The sequence below is a fragment of the Ursus maritimus genome, unplaced genomic scaffold (assembly GCF_017311325.1).
Source record: "Ursus maritimus isolate PB19 unplaced genomic scaffold, ASM1731132v1 scaffold_20, whole genome shotgun sequence".
Classification (NCBI taxonomy): domain Eukaryota; kingdom Metazoa; phylum Chordata; class Mammalia; order Carnivora; family Ursidae; genus Ursus; species Ursus maritimus.
The window spans coordinates 11774381-11786793 of record NW_024424453.1 but is presented as its reverse complement, the minus strand read 5'-3'; positions in this window follow the sequence as shown (position 1 = coordinate 11786793).

Sequence of the window (12413 nt, the reverse complement as noted above, 5' to 3'; positions counted from 1 at the left end):
CCAGTCAGAGGAGAGAAACGGACACTACTCATTTCTGTAACCCATTACTATTTCCATCCAGCCAACTGCTAAGTATTTCTGTACATGGAGAATCCCAGCTGAGCTTAAAACTACATCCAGATTGCTAGTTATGGGAGACAGATGACCTCCTGGAGTATATCGTCATGACTTTATTTGAATTGAATGAAGAAGGCTTTAAGGAGGAGTTCTGAAGCAATTGAAGAGGACTTTCGCAATATCTATCAAGGACAGAAGAGGAAATAGATCTTGTTAATGTATTTATTTGTTGGCAGTGAAATACAGGGGCAATATGCTGAAGTTACATTTCGGAAAGTTACTGTCCAGGATTGTTGAAAATGTGTGAGAGTGTTCTGCTTTATCTGAATGACATCATCACAGAGATCAGATGTAATGGACAGCCTAGTGTAATGGGCAAGCATAGCTGAGTGTGCTGTGGGATAGGAGAGCAGGGTACGAACGGTAAAGGTGCAGAGGGCGCCCTCTAAGGGGGAAGGTGGGGAGAGCATCCGGGGTTGCCTCTGAGTCAACATGCAAGAGAGTCAGGACCAGGCTAACTGTGGGGCCAGTTTAGACGGGAGTTGTCCTACAGAAATGCCAAGGAAAACATCCAGTAGAGATTGTTACGTTAGCCTCATACTTTGACACAGGATTAAAGAGAAAACAGCTGGATTGCTTTTCAAGTGACTCATGGGTGAGATTATAGAATTGGGGTTTTTCTGTCATAAATCTCTCTTTAGTGTTGGGGTTAACAGGACTAAGTTCATGTATGTGAAAGAATTTAGAAGAAAACCTGGCACAGGGCAAGCACTGTACGCATTAGCTATTGATATTCTTATTGCAGGACAAAACGTGCTAAATGTCAGAGAAAGGAAGGCCTCTGGGCCATAGGCCTGGGCCTGTTATTAGGCTCAACCCTGCATGACCCCTCCAGATTCCCCGTCCAGAATTGCCACCTATTAGCACCAGGGTCCTTCCTCTGAAGACATTAATTCCACAGGCAGAGGTATGAGTACAGATAAGTGGAGGCCGTGCCAGGAGGTGGCCGAAGGTCACTTCCTTTCAAATCTATGAAAGACACTTGGCCATATGCCTTTGCAAGGCCTCACATCTTGGGCCTCTTCCTCTTGAGTGCTGGGAGCACCCTGAAGGTACAATGCATTCTGTCAAATCTGGGATTTGGGGAGGAGGCTGTGGGGTAAGAGGTCGTGGGTACGGTGCAGGGAGTCAGCTCAGACCTCAGGTACCAGCCAGAGTAGCATTATTGGCCGGTATCACCTCAGTTCCTTCTAAGCATAAACGATCCTCGTCCATTGCAGGCTCTCAGGACGGGTCCCAGGGTGAGTGGTCTCCATCAGAGACAACCTGGAAGGAGCATGATGTGGTGGCTGCCTCACCTTGGCTAGACTGTGTGGAGCGTGGAAGGAAAGATAAAACCAAAAGCTGCGAGTTGGGAAGTGCCCGCTTTGCCTCCAAAAGAACGGACAAAGGCTGGAAAAAAAGAACAGAGGCACTGGATGGAGTTGAAGGGACTGTGACCTTTACAGAAGAATTCCACAAGGCTGGCATTTTCAGAGAGCTTAATGACTGACCATAAAGCATTTTTTGTCATTGCACTGTATTTGTATTTCAGATAACTAAGCATGATGGTAGGGAAAAAAACCCAGAAAAAATAGAATACGAGTCTATACATTATTACACACTAAACAGACAGCATGATTTGAAGTCAGGATGCCTTAGGCTACAAAAGAGCAGCCAGTAGGCTTAGGGTCAAATTTAAGGAGTGAGAACTCCTCACCCCTTCCACATCACCTACTTATCACCAGGGTGCTTGGGGGGCAAACCTTGCCTCCAGTGGCAGCCTGGCAGAAGTTGATAAAAACCAGCAAACAGAATCTAATCTGATTCTGACTCTGTTCTGAAGCAGAACAGAACCAGACAGCCTTGATCGAAATGACTTGTCTACGGTGTTGGCTCCTTTCAGGTGTTACTTCAAAGTCTGTTCCGGGTGGCCCAGAAATTCTAGGGCTCCCAGCTGGAGCCCACTCCCATCAAGGGAGGAATACTAGGACCTGGTTTCTCTGAAGTGTGTTTCAGTTTGGGAACAAAAGAGCCTATTATTCCCAGGGGATCCCCTAACAAAGAGTAGAACTTTCTAGGAACTCTATGCCCATGCGGAAAGACAATGGACCTAAAGAATAGACAGATTTCCCAGACGTTACACTCAGTAACCCCCTCCTCGCTCCCTTTTCTTGACAGTCGGGTCAGCTGCTTTTCTCCGTTCTGAATTCAAGGGGGCAAAAATAGCCACCTCCATTTATTTATGTAAGTTGAAGAAGAAACTGAGTGGGTTTTCCCTTTGGCTACTACATGCCTTTGGTGTAATACCTTGACACAGAAAAACAGTGATGGACTATGTATGCATGTAGGATCAGCCATTAGGTCTTCTACAGAATGTAAGCGTTCTAGAAAGTCATAAAAGAACTGTGGGGAGGGCCCAGGGTTTGGTGGTGGATTGAGGAAGATTTCAGCCACTTTCTAAATTGTGGCTGGAGAGAAGTGTTGTTTTTGTGAAGCAGTGTAGGTGACTCTGGGATACTGACACCAATACACAGAGGCCGAAGTAACAAATGGCTCTTGCAGTAGGGCCCCAGTGGGCCCTCTCAACCCAGGCAGAATCACAATGAGGGCATGCAACTCTATATGGGGAAAGGGGTCAACAAAACCAAGGACAGGAGTCAGGGCAGGATGAAAAGAGGGAAAGAAATCTTGAAGGAGAGCACGCGGGAGAGATGCTCCCTGTTGGTCGAAGGTGACAAGTAGCCCATGAGAGATGTGCCAGGAATCCAGGGCTAAAGCCCAGTGCCCAGAGCCAACTAGATAGAACAAAGAAGCCAGTCCTAATTCTTTGCCACCAGGAGAACCCTGGATGAGTCCTTATAAATCCTTTGATTCTGAAGTAATACAGCAGTAGAACATTCTCCAAGGTTTTGTGTGTGACTTGCTGGTGACGAGACTCTTCTGTTATCATTCTATGTAAGTGCCAGAGAGCACATAACACATGTGCCTCTGTTGATTTCTAATTAATCCATGAACATTAAGGTGTTGGCCTCGACAGAGTGGACGTGAGAGACAAGGATTGCTTTTAGGAGGAGAATCTGGAATTCATGATACTTAAACCCCAACATGTTCCACTTTACAAACGCCCAGATTCCCAAATGCCTTATTCCTATCAACTTCCACCAATCCACATGAGGAGAAGTAACAAAGGATACTTACAGTAACCATTTTAAAGTCTTCAGATATTGGAAAGAAGACAATCAAATCTGTGCCCAAACAAGCGCCCTACTAGCTCAAGCTTGGCGCCATGACCCTGGGTAATTAGTCATGTAAGTGAGGTCGTGACAGATGTATATTCTCTGCATGGGAATCTCAGCTACAAACTCTGGTATGACTTCAAGAGGCTCCTCGGATATACTAGTAAAGTAGACTTGAGTAAGGCCACATCAGAAGGCCATGACAACACACTGCTCAGACTTTGGAAGGGGTCTGTGGCTGTCAGGCAGTTGCTGAAGTCACTGCAATTATGACAGGAGAATGAAGGCCCACAGCGTAGGAGAGGTTTCTAACAAAAAGCAGCCATAAGCATGGTGAAAACTCATGCAGTCCTTACTCTGTGCCAGGCACCGTTTCAACACGTTCCACGTGTGCTATGAAGACATTTAATCCTCTCAACAACTCCGTATGGTAGGCACTATTACTATCCCCATTTTACAGGTGTGGAAACTGAGGTACAGGAGGTGTATGACTTGCTGAAGGGCGTACAGCTAGTTAGTGACAAAGGTAGGATTTAAACCCATGCAGCCTGGAACTAGAGTCCATCCTCTTACCTGCTGCACTAAACTGTCTTGCTAGTTCACAGGCAAGATGCAGAGAGAAGCACAAATGCCAAAAGCCACTAGAACTTTCTAGTCGTGTGGGTTATAAAACAACCAATGAGATGACTTAGGGAAAGATTACCTTCATCTAAAATTATTATTGACATGAAAACACAAGCTAAAGAGATCATCCCAGAAAATTTATGGATCCCAAGAATATGCCCAGGAACTTGGAGGCTTTTGAAAATACTGCTCAGGTCCATCGAGGCAATGGTGGGGGAGGTGTCTAATGGACACCCCATCTTCGGTCTCTCTCCCATGAATTCCACACTCTACAGTGAAGTCAAGTCATATTTGATCTTATCTCTTCCCTTCCTTTAGGTGACTAATGGCTCCATAGTACTACAGAATAAAATTTAAATTCCTTGGCATGATCCACAAGGCTCTTCATAATCTGGCCTCAACTATTTCCTAACCATGCCTTCCGACATTCTTCCCCTGCATCACAAACCCCAGCCACAACGAACTTCGTTCATGGCCTCAGACGCATCATGCTTTTCATGCCTCTGGTTTCCTCAAAATGAGGTCCCAAGATCATCAGTGCTGAAATCAGCTGAGGGCCGTTTTAGAAATGTGGACTCCAAGGTTCTACTGAAATCTAATTCTTAGGCATTGGGTCAGGGAATCTGCATTTTAACAAATTTGCTAGCAATTTATTTTCCATGTACATGAATATTTGAGGGCCACATCTCATTCCTTAGGACACCTCTGTCCTTCCCATCTGCCCCTACACAGATCAAATATCATCTCCTTAAGAAAAATATTTTTACCTCCTTCCTCAGATCAAATAGACCCTTCACCCCTTCTGTGCATCCACTTTGCCCTAGTTTATACTTCTACTCCGCACTCCCTGGTACTTACTGCTTTTATTTTTGTGATTGATACTGTGATTTCTTCGGGGATCTTAATTCATTAGCTGACAAGCTTTCATCGAATGCTGGTGGTCCACTGATAGAGGAAGTGGCATGGAGAGCCATGGAGCTTGGAGTCGGATGGGGCATAGGAAAACACAACCACAAGGAAACGTGCAAAGAACCGGGGCGGGGGCGGTATGCGGAAGCTGTAGGGACATTAGACTAGGGAAGCTGGCCAGGGAAGCTTCTCAGGAAAGTGGTGTCCAAGTATCAACTTCAAAAGAAATGATTTATTCAAGGGAAGGAGGAGGGAGTATGCCAGCTAAGGGAAAATGCACTAGTGTGTGTGTGTGTGTGTGTGTGTGTGTGTGTGTGTGTAAATGAGAGAACAGTTCAGCATAACCTCCATAATACTCAGATGTACATATATCCATGTGGGATTTTCTCTCAGCCTTCCTCCTTCATAATTAAAGCCATATTAAACAGATGTGCCAGCTTTGAAGAAAACAGATTCTTCCTAGACCCTGTCAGATGGACCCTTGAGCCTCAAACCCAATAGCCTGTGCCAGAGCATTTCTCTCTTTGTCCCCATACCCTCCCTCTTTGTGTGTGTCTAAGAGCGAGTGAATGAATGAATACATCCATACACATACAGTTAAAGTATTATGATGTAGTTAATGTGGTATACCACAGTATTAGTAAGAGTGTGATCTTTAGGACTAAATGTTCCTAGGTTCACATTCCACCTTCGTCAGTTTCGGCTAACAACTTAGGGCAGGTTTACATAATCTGTCTGAATCTCTTCATTTATATAATGGATGTAGTAATATTTACCCCATAAGAATGCTATAACAATTAGATAACAAATAGAAAGCACTTAACCTGATGTCTGATGTACAATAGGTATTTTTAAAAGGGTAGTCAGTGGGCGCCTGGGTGGCTCAGTCGTTAAGCGTCTGCCTTTGGCTCAGGGTGTGATCCCAGGGTCCTGGGATCAAGCCCCGCATCGGGCTCCCTGCTCCGCTGAGAGCCTGCTTCTTCCTCTCCCACTCCCTCTGCTTGTGTTCTCTCTCTCGCTGGCTGTCTCTCTCTCTGTAAAATAAATAAAATCTTAAAAAAAAAAAATAACAAGGCAGTCAAGGATTTCAAATCCCAGCTGCACTTCTTACTAAATCTATGATGCATAGGCCTTGGATAAGAGACTGATTTAGTCTACCTTGGTTATCTCTAAAGCCTTCTTCCCATCCAGTGAATGAACACAGCCCAGGGCCTGGCACACAGGGAGCACTGAATAAGTGAGTGACTGCTACTGTCATCATTATTACTACTTTCCGTTACAATAAATAAATAAATAGATAGATATTTTATTTATTTATTTGAGAGAGAGAGCGAGCGAGCACAAGCAGGGGGAGCAGCAGGCAAGAAGAGAGAGAAGCAAGCTCCCCATGAAGCAGGGAGCCCGATGGGGGGCTCGATCCCAGACCCCTGGGATCATGACCTGAGCCGAAGGCAGCAGCTTGACTGAGCCACCCTGGCGCCCCTACAAAAATATTTTTGTCTGGAACTTCTGCCATATAAATACATTGTCTATGTTTATAATGTTAGCATTCTGAAAGAAATTAGAGAATTTTTCAGCTCTTACCCACCTTTATTTATTCTAGAATACAGTTCCACTGTTGTTTGAAAAACCACATCCAATTACAGGTGACAACCACAAGGTGGCGCCAGATCATTTCTGTCACTTACCAAGCATAAGATCACCTTCCTGAAAGAGCTGCTTTTCAAGAAATACTGTGAGAACAACTGTGTTTTTGTTTGTTTTACAAAGAAATATGGCACTTATAAAACAAATTCTTTTTCATTGTTTTCTATTTTTTCTTCCCGTGTCCCTGTTAAAGGCAGGTACATTCTCAATTGAAGAATATATGTTCAGACACGGCCCTACTGATAATTTAATCGTGGTTGATATTTACTCAATCAAATAATTTTGCTATGTCGATATTATTATCTGAAATTAGATTTTTGTTAAAATCTTGTTCATTTACCTTTGTATACTATCTAGTATTTTTATAATTAATGCACAAAATTTAGTTACTGGGGAATATTAGCACAAAGAACTATTTTTAAAATTAAATTAAAGTCTAAAATTAAAATTAAGTTTTAATTTAGAAGATTGATCTCAAGACACTTCAATTTTTGAGTTCTGCTTTTCAAAATAAATAAAATATATGGGGCTTTCAGTAATGTTTTCTATGGTATTTGCTTTCATAGTTGACTTCAAGATTCCAAGTGGTTCAGATAAATTTATTTAAGAATTAATGTAGAAAGTTACAAAGCAGCAGAATCCTCAATGCACTTAGGTCTTAGTACTTCCTCAGTGTTGCTTTTGTCTACCCCGGAATTTTTTCAGTTTAAAATTGCAGGAAAAGATGTTTTCTCACTGATCTTCCCAATAGCGTGAGTGAGACTCTGACACTGCTGTTAAACCCTTCTCCCAGGCTCACGGCTTGGAGTTTATTTTTAGCATTTTATTTTGCCTAGAAATTGGGAGTTCTGCTGTTTCTCCTTCCTGGAGAAACTGCTATCTTATACTTAGCTTACCTCCAGCATGGACTTCTGGATCAACTGTGAAATTTTCATTTTTAATTGGCTCCTTAAGAGATGTGTATTATGCATACTAATTTCATAATATACGATATTTTACATAAATAAAGCTCCCATCCAAGTGGGATGGTCAGAACACAACACAACACACACACACACACGCATATGTGCATTTTTATATGGCATTTTTATTTTATATCTATGGATTATGCTATCTTATTTACATCTGGATCTGAACTTGGAGTCCATGCAGGACGTCTAGAGAAGGCCTGTAAGCCTGTTCACTACAGTTCTAACCCTCTTGTCTTTCACCTGTCAGCTTCATTCATTCGTATGTTCTGACTGGACTCAATGCATTTGAAGTTGTAACTCCTGCCTTAGGGATTCTGAGTCAGCCAGGAGGGACAAGCACACCAATGGGAAAAGGCAGATAGGAAAGAGTTTGTCTTATGAACGGATAATTAATTCACAGATTGGAAGCCAGCTTGGCTTTAAGGGCATTGAATAAGACTTTAGGATCCGACGGTCAGAAGCATAAATGAGATAAAGGATTTTCCACCTGTACTCTGTGACTCTCTCGCTCGTTTTTCACAGAATTTAGAACGGAAAGAGGTAGGTGTATGTCATATGGAAACCCTACATGATAACGAACATGAAAAGGTTAAATATTAGAGCCCAGTGAATGGAGGACTGTCTCAGGTTACAACAAACCTGGAAGCTGTTGTGCCAAAATCTAAAACAGGATGAGACTGTCTCAGTGAGGACCAATCAGAGATATGGAATGCTGCACAAATATGGAGACATCATTTTTGGAGGATAAAGAGTTAGGGCAAGCTTTTTGCTAACAAAGCTGGGAGCTAAACAACTTCGTTAAGCTCTGTGTAATTCTTAATAGAGCCAGCTAGAGCCACAGACAGGCCTTACCTAGAGCCTAACTTGGAGTAATTGCAGATGGAGAGAAAATTCTCTGTAACCAGTGATTAAGTCAATGGTATAAAAAAGCAGCCTAGCTGGGAGCCGTTAAGAATATCAACCCAGAACAAAGAACAAATGAGAGTAGACTATACAGTTTGGTCAAGTTAGACATCTGATGAGCACCCTTGTAGATTAAATATAGTTTTAAAGTATACGATAGTTAGCCTAGAAGAGCCTTGATATTCAGAATTCTCAGCTCAGTTCTTATTTTAAGTCCATTATCAAATACCTCCCAGATGCATCAATGGAAGAAAACTACACTTGCCACCTCACTGTGATGTTCTTGTCACCCGACTTATACCTGGTCATAGGTGGCTTATAACACAGAGACACCAAACACTGCAGAATAAAATTGGCAGGGATAGGATGAGACAAGCAAGGCACAAAATTTAAGGTGGAATTCACTCTTGAGGTCGTGCAGGTGCAGTCAGCACGTTTAGTGAGTGCCACCTTAAATTTTGCATCCTACGTACCTCATTTGACTGTCCTTAGTCTTAGCTCAGGCTTCATGGGTTCTCTCCCCACATTGGCCTTTTCATGAAGTTCAAGTGAGGCATATTTCGTATTTTTGCCACCATTTTCAGGCAAAAGCTTGGCAGGAAACACTGGATTCTTCACCTGCATCATTGCCAACATGTCCCCTTCCACCACCAGCTGTTCTGTGAGACAGAAAGGCAACTTCAGCTGTCTTATCCCACCCACCCCAGCAGCTGCTGGGACCTGCTCCAGGCAGCACACAACAGGTGTGTGTGCGTGAGCATGAATCTGTGTGTGTGTGGTGTATATGCCTTCAAGACTTGTCAGGATGTAAGCTGTTCGTTAGACATTTTCCCATAAAACCTCTTTATTTTTTTAACTTTTATTTACTTATTTTTTAACTCAAGTATAATTAATAGACAGTGTTATAGTAGTTTCAGGTATACAACGTAGTGATTCAACACTTCTCTACATTACTCAGTGCTCATCACAATAAGTGTACTCTTAACCCCATCACCTATTTCACCCATCCTCCCACCCACCTCCCCTCTGGTAATTATCGGTTTATTCTCTGTTTAAGGGTCTGTTTTGGTTGTTGTTGTTGTTGATCTTTTTTCTTTGTTTTGCTTCTTAAATTCCACATGAGTGAAATCATATGGTGTTTGTCTTTCTCAGTCTTATTTCACTTAGCATTATACCCTCTAGCTCCATCCATGTTGTTGCAAATGGCAAGACCTCAGTCTTTTTATGGTCGAGTAATATTCCACTGTGTGTGCGTGCGTGCGTGCGTGTGTGTGTGTGTATCACCTCTTCTTTACCCATTTATTTACGGATGGACACATGGGCTGCTTCCATATTTTGGCTATTGTAAATAATGCTGCAGTAAACATAACGGTGCATGTATCTAGATCATATGGTAATTCTATTTTTAATTCTTTTGAGGAAACTCCATACCATTTTCCACAGTGGTTGCCCCAGTTTGCAGGGTTAATATCCAGTAATTTATACAACTCAACACCAAAAATAAAAAATCCAATTTAAAAATGGGCAGAATACATGAATAGATATTTTTCCAAAGAAGACATAAAATGACCAACAGACACATGAAAAGAAGCTCAACATCACTCATCACCAGGGAAACACAAATCATAAAATGCCTTTATAATATACCCTTGTTAGTATACTTGGATGATGTAATCCTATACTTTTCAAAAGCAATTAAAAACCTCTATCAGCTGTTTGATGCTAGCGCAGTCTGATACTCCAGCTTAGAAAAAAATATTTTCAAAGACCTCAAAAGATTATTTTACTGAATTACATATTTTTGGGGTTAAAGGAAGTTACTATTTCACCCTTTTAATTTTATATACTTTTTTTTTTAAGATTTTATTTATTTATTCGACAGATAGAGACAGCCAGCGAGAGAGGGAACACAGCAGGGCAGTGGGAGAGGAAGAAGCAGGCCCATAGCGGAAGAGCCTGATGTGGGGCTCGATCCCATAACGCCGGGATCACGCCCTGAGCCGAAGGCAGACGCTTAACCGCTGTGCCACCCAGGCACCCCTAATTTTATATACTTTTAAAGGCACCTTTGATTAAAAGTAAAACTTTACTGGAAGTATTGTGAGAAATTTTCAAATTCCCTTAACAATTCTACCAAATGTAAATATGTGGAAGTCTACAGTGTACCAAGACAAATGAAATTAGAGTTCAGGGATATAATACACATGTGTCTTTCCAGAGTCACAGTGTAAGGGGGAAAATGACAATTCTAAAACATTATGTGAATTGCTTGCATTCGAGAAATTAAGAAGTTAATGAATCAATATCAGTTATGTCAGAACAACTGTGCAAGCAACACATCCTCTGACTTCATAAAACATGGAAGTTACTATGAGTGTCTCTATCATCTGAACCAGTATAGTGTGAGCACAGGGAAGTAAAGCAAAGATTTTCATCTGGGATGATTATGAATCTATTATCTAGCAGTATTTTCTATTGGATTTCTTCAGGTACTCAAAGGCACAAAGTTAGAAGAATCTATATTTTCCAATTAAGTGAGTTTCAGGAAGGCGTGGCTATATCTTTCCAAGATCAAGGTATTTTCTCATGACATAAGTAATTTAACATACCGAAATTAACCAGATAATATAAAATATGCCATAAGATAATAACTGGTGGTAAATGGATTGGGTTTCACTCAATTGAAAGTAATGAATAGAACATATCTTACTTTCTTAGGAAACTTTTGCAGATAAGCAAACCATCTTTCTTTTAGAAGCCATTTAAATCAGTATTTTTGAATTATATTCAATATATTCTCATATTATTACATATGAGATAAACAAAATCAACAAAGTACCATATCCATTAGACTGTATTAAGAAGTTTCAGATTTAAGGTTTAAAAATATCACTTCAATGACTTCAAATAGGAAAGGAAAAAAAAGTCTGAAATACTAAGTGAAAGCTAATAGTCCCAATTTAAAATAAAGCAGGTTTTTTCCAGATTACACAAGTAATACATGCTTACTTCCTACAATACAGAAATTAGGAAGGAAGGAAGGAAGGAAGGAAGGAAGGAAGGAAGGAAGGAAGGAAGGAAGGAAGGGAGGGTGGATGAGATAATTCAAATTAAAATGTAAGTAATACAAGATAGGCCAATAGGCAGCAATCCAGAAAATATCAACCTCCAAACTAAACAGGGCAAGCAAAAAAATACAACTGGAATGCCCCTTGTTACAAACCCTGGTAAAAACTGCTGTTGCCAGTACAAAACGAGAGCACAGATTCTTGTAAGACCTTAACCATCAATAGAGTGATTATGAGAAGTCTCAGAACTGTCACAGGCCACTGGCTTCCAAAATACTCCCCAAATGAAAGTGTCTGGCTGGCTCCATTGGTAGGGCACATGACTCTTGAACTCAGGGTCCTGAGTTCAAGCCCCATGTTGGGGGTAGAGTTTACTTAAAAAAAATCAATAAAATTAAATTTTTAAAAAATACTCCCCAAAGGAAGATCTATCATTCATATGACAGAAAGTCATCATCTTCACTTACCATACTAGTTCTTCCTGTAAACAGCTCTCGTAGTGACTTAAACCCCAAAAATGTCTCCAAGACGTATACTCTTACCTAAACGAATAACTGAATGAGCACTCCCACTACTTGGCCTCTGAGAGTTATACTAAATGTACTTACTGAAAGAAGTTCAAAAATAGAAGTCTATCTTAAAATGTTTTCCTATATATTTAAGTACACAGTTTTAAAAGTCAATTCATCTAATTCTTCAATGGCCAAGAAGTTTCTTAAATAAACCAGAGCTTATTCTCAAACAACTGGCAGGTGGAAAGAAATGTGAACTATACCAGCATTACTCACGCCAGATTCCAAAGTGTATCTAAATCAATTCTAAAACTAAAGCACTGCCAACCCATTCTCTTAAGAGCTGCTATTTCTCCTCTGCTTCCCAGTTAAGCCAAGCCTAAAATGCCTTTTTAATTAACATATTGAATTCTTCTATAGTATCAAAAACTTGACCAATGAATG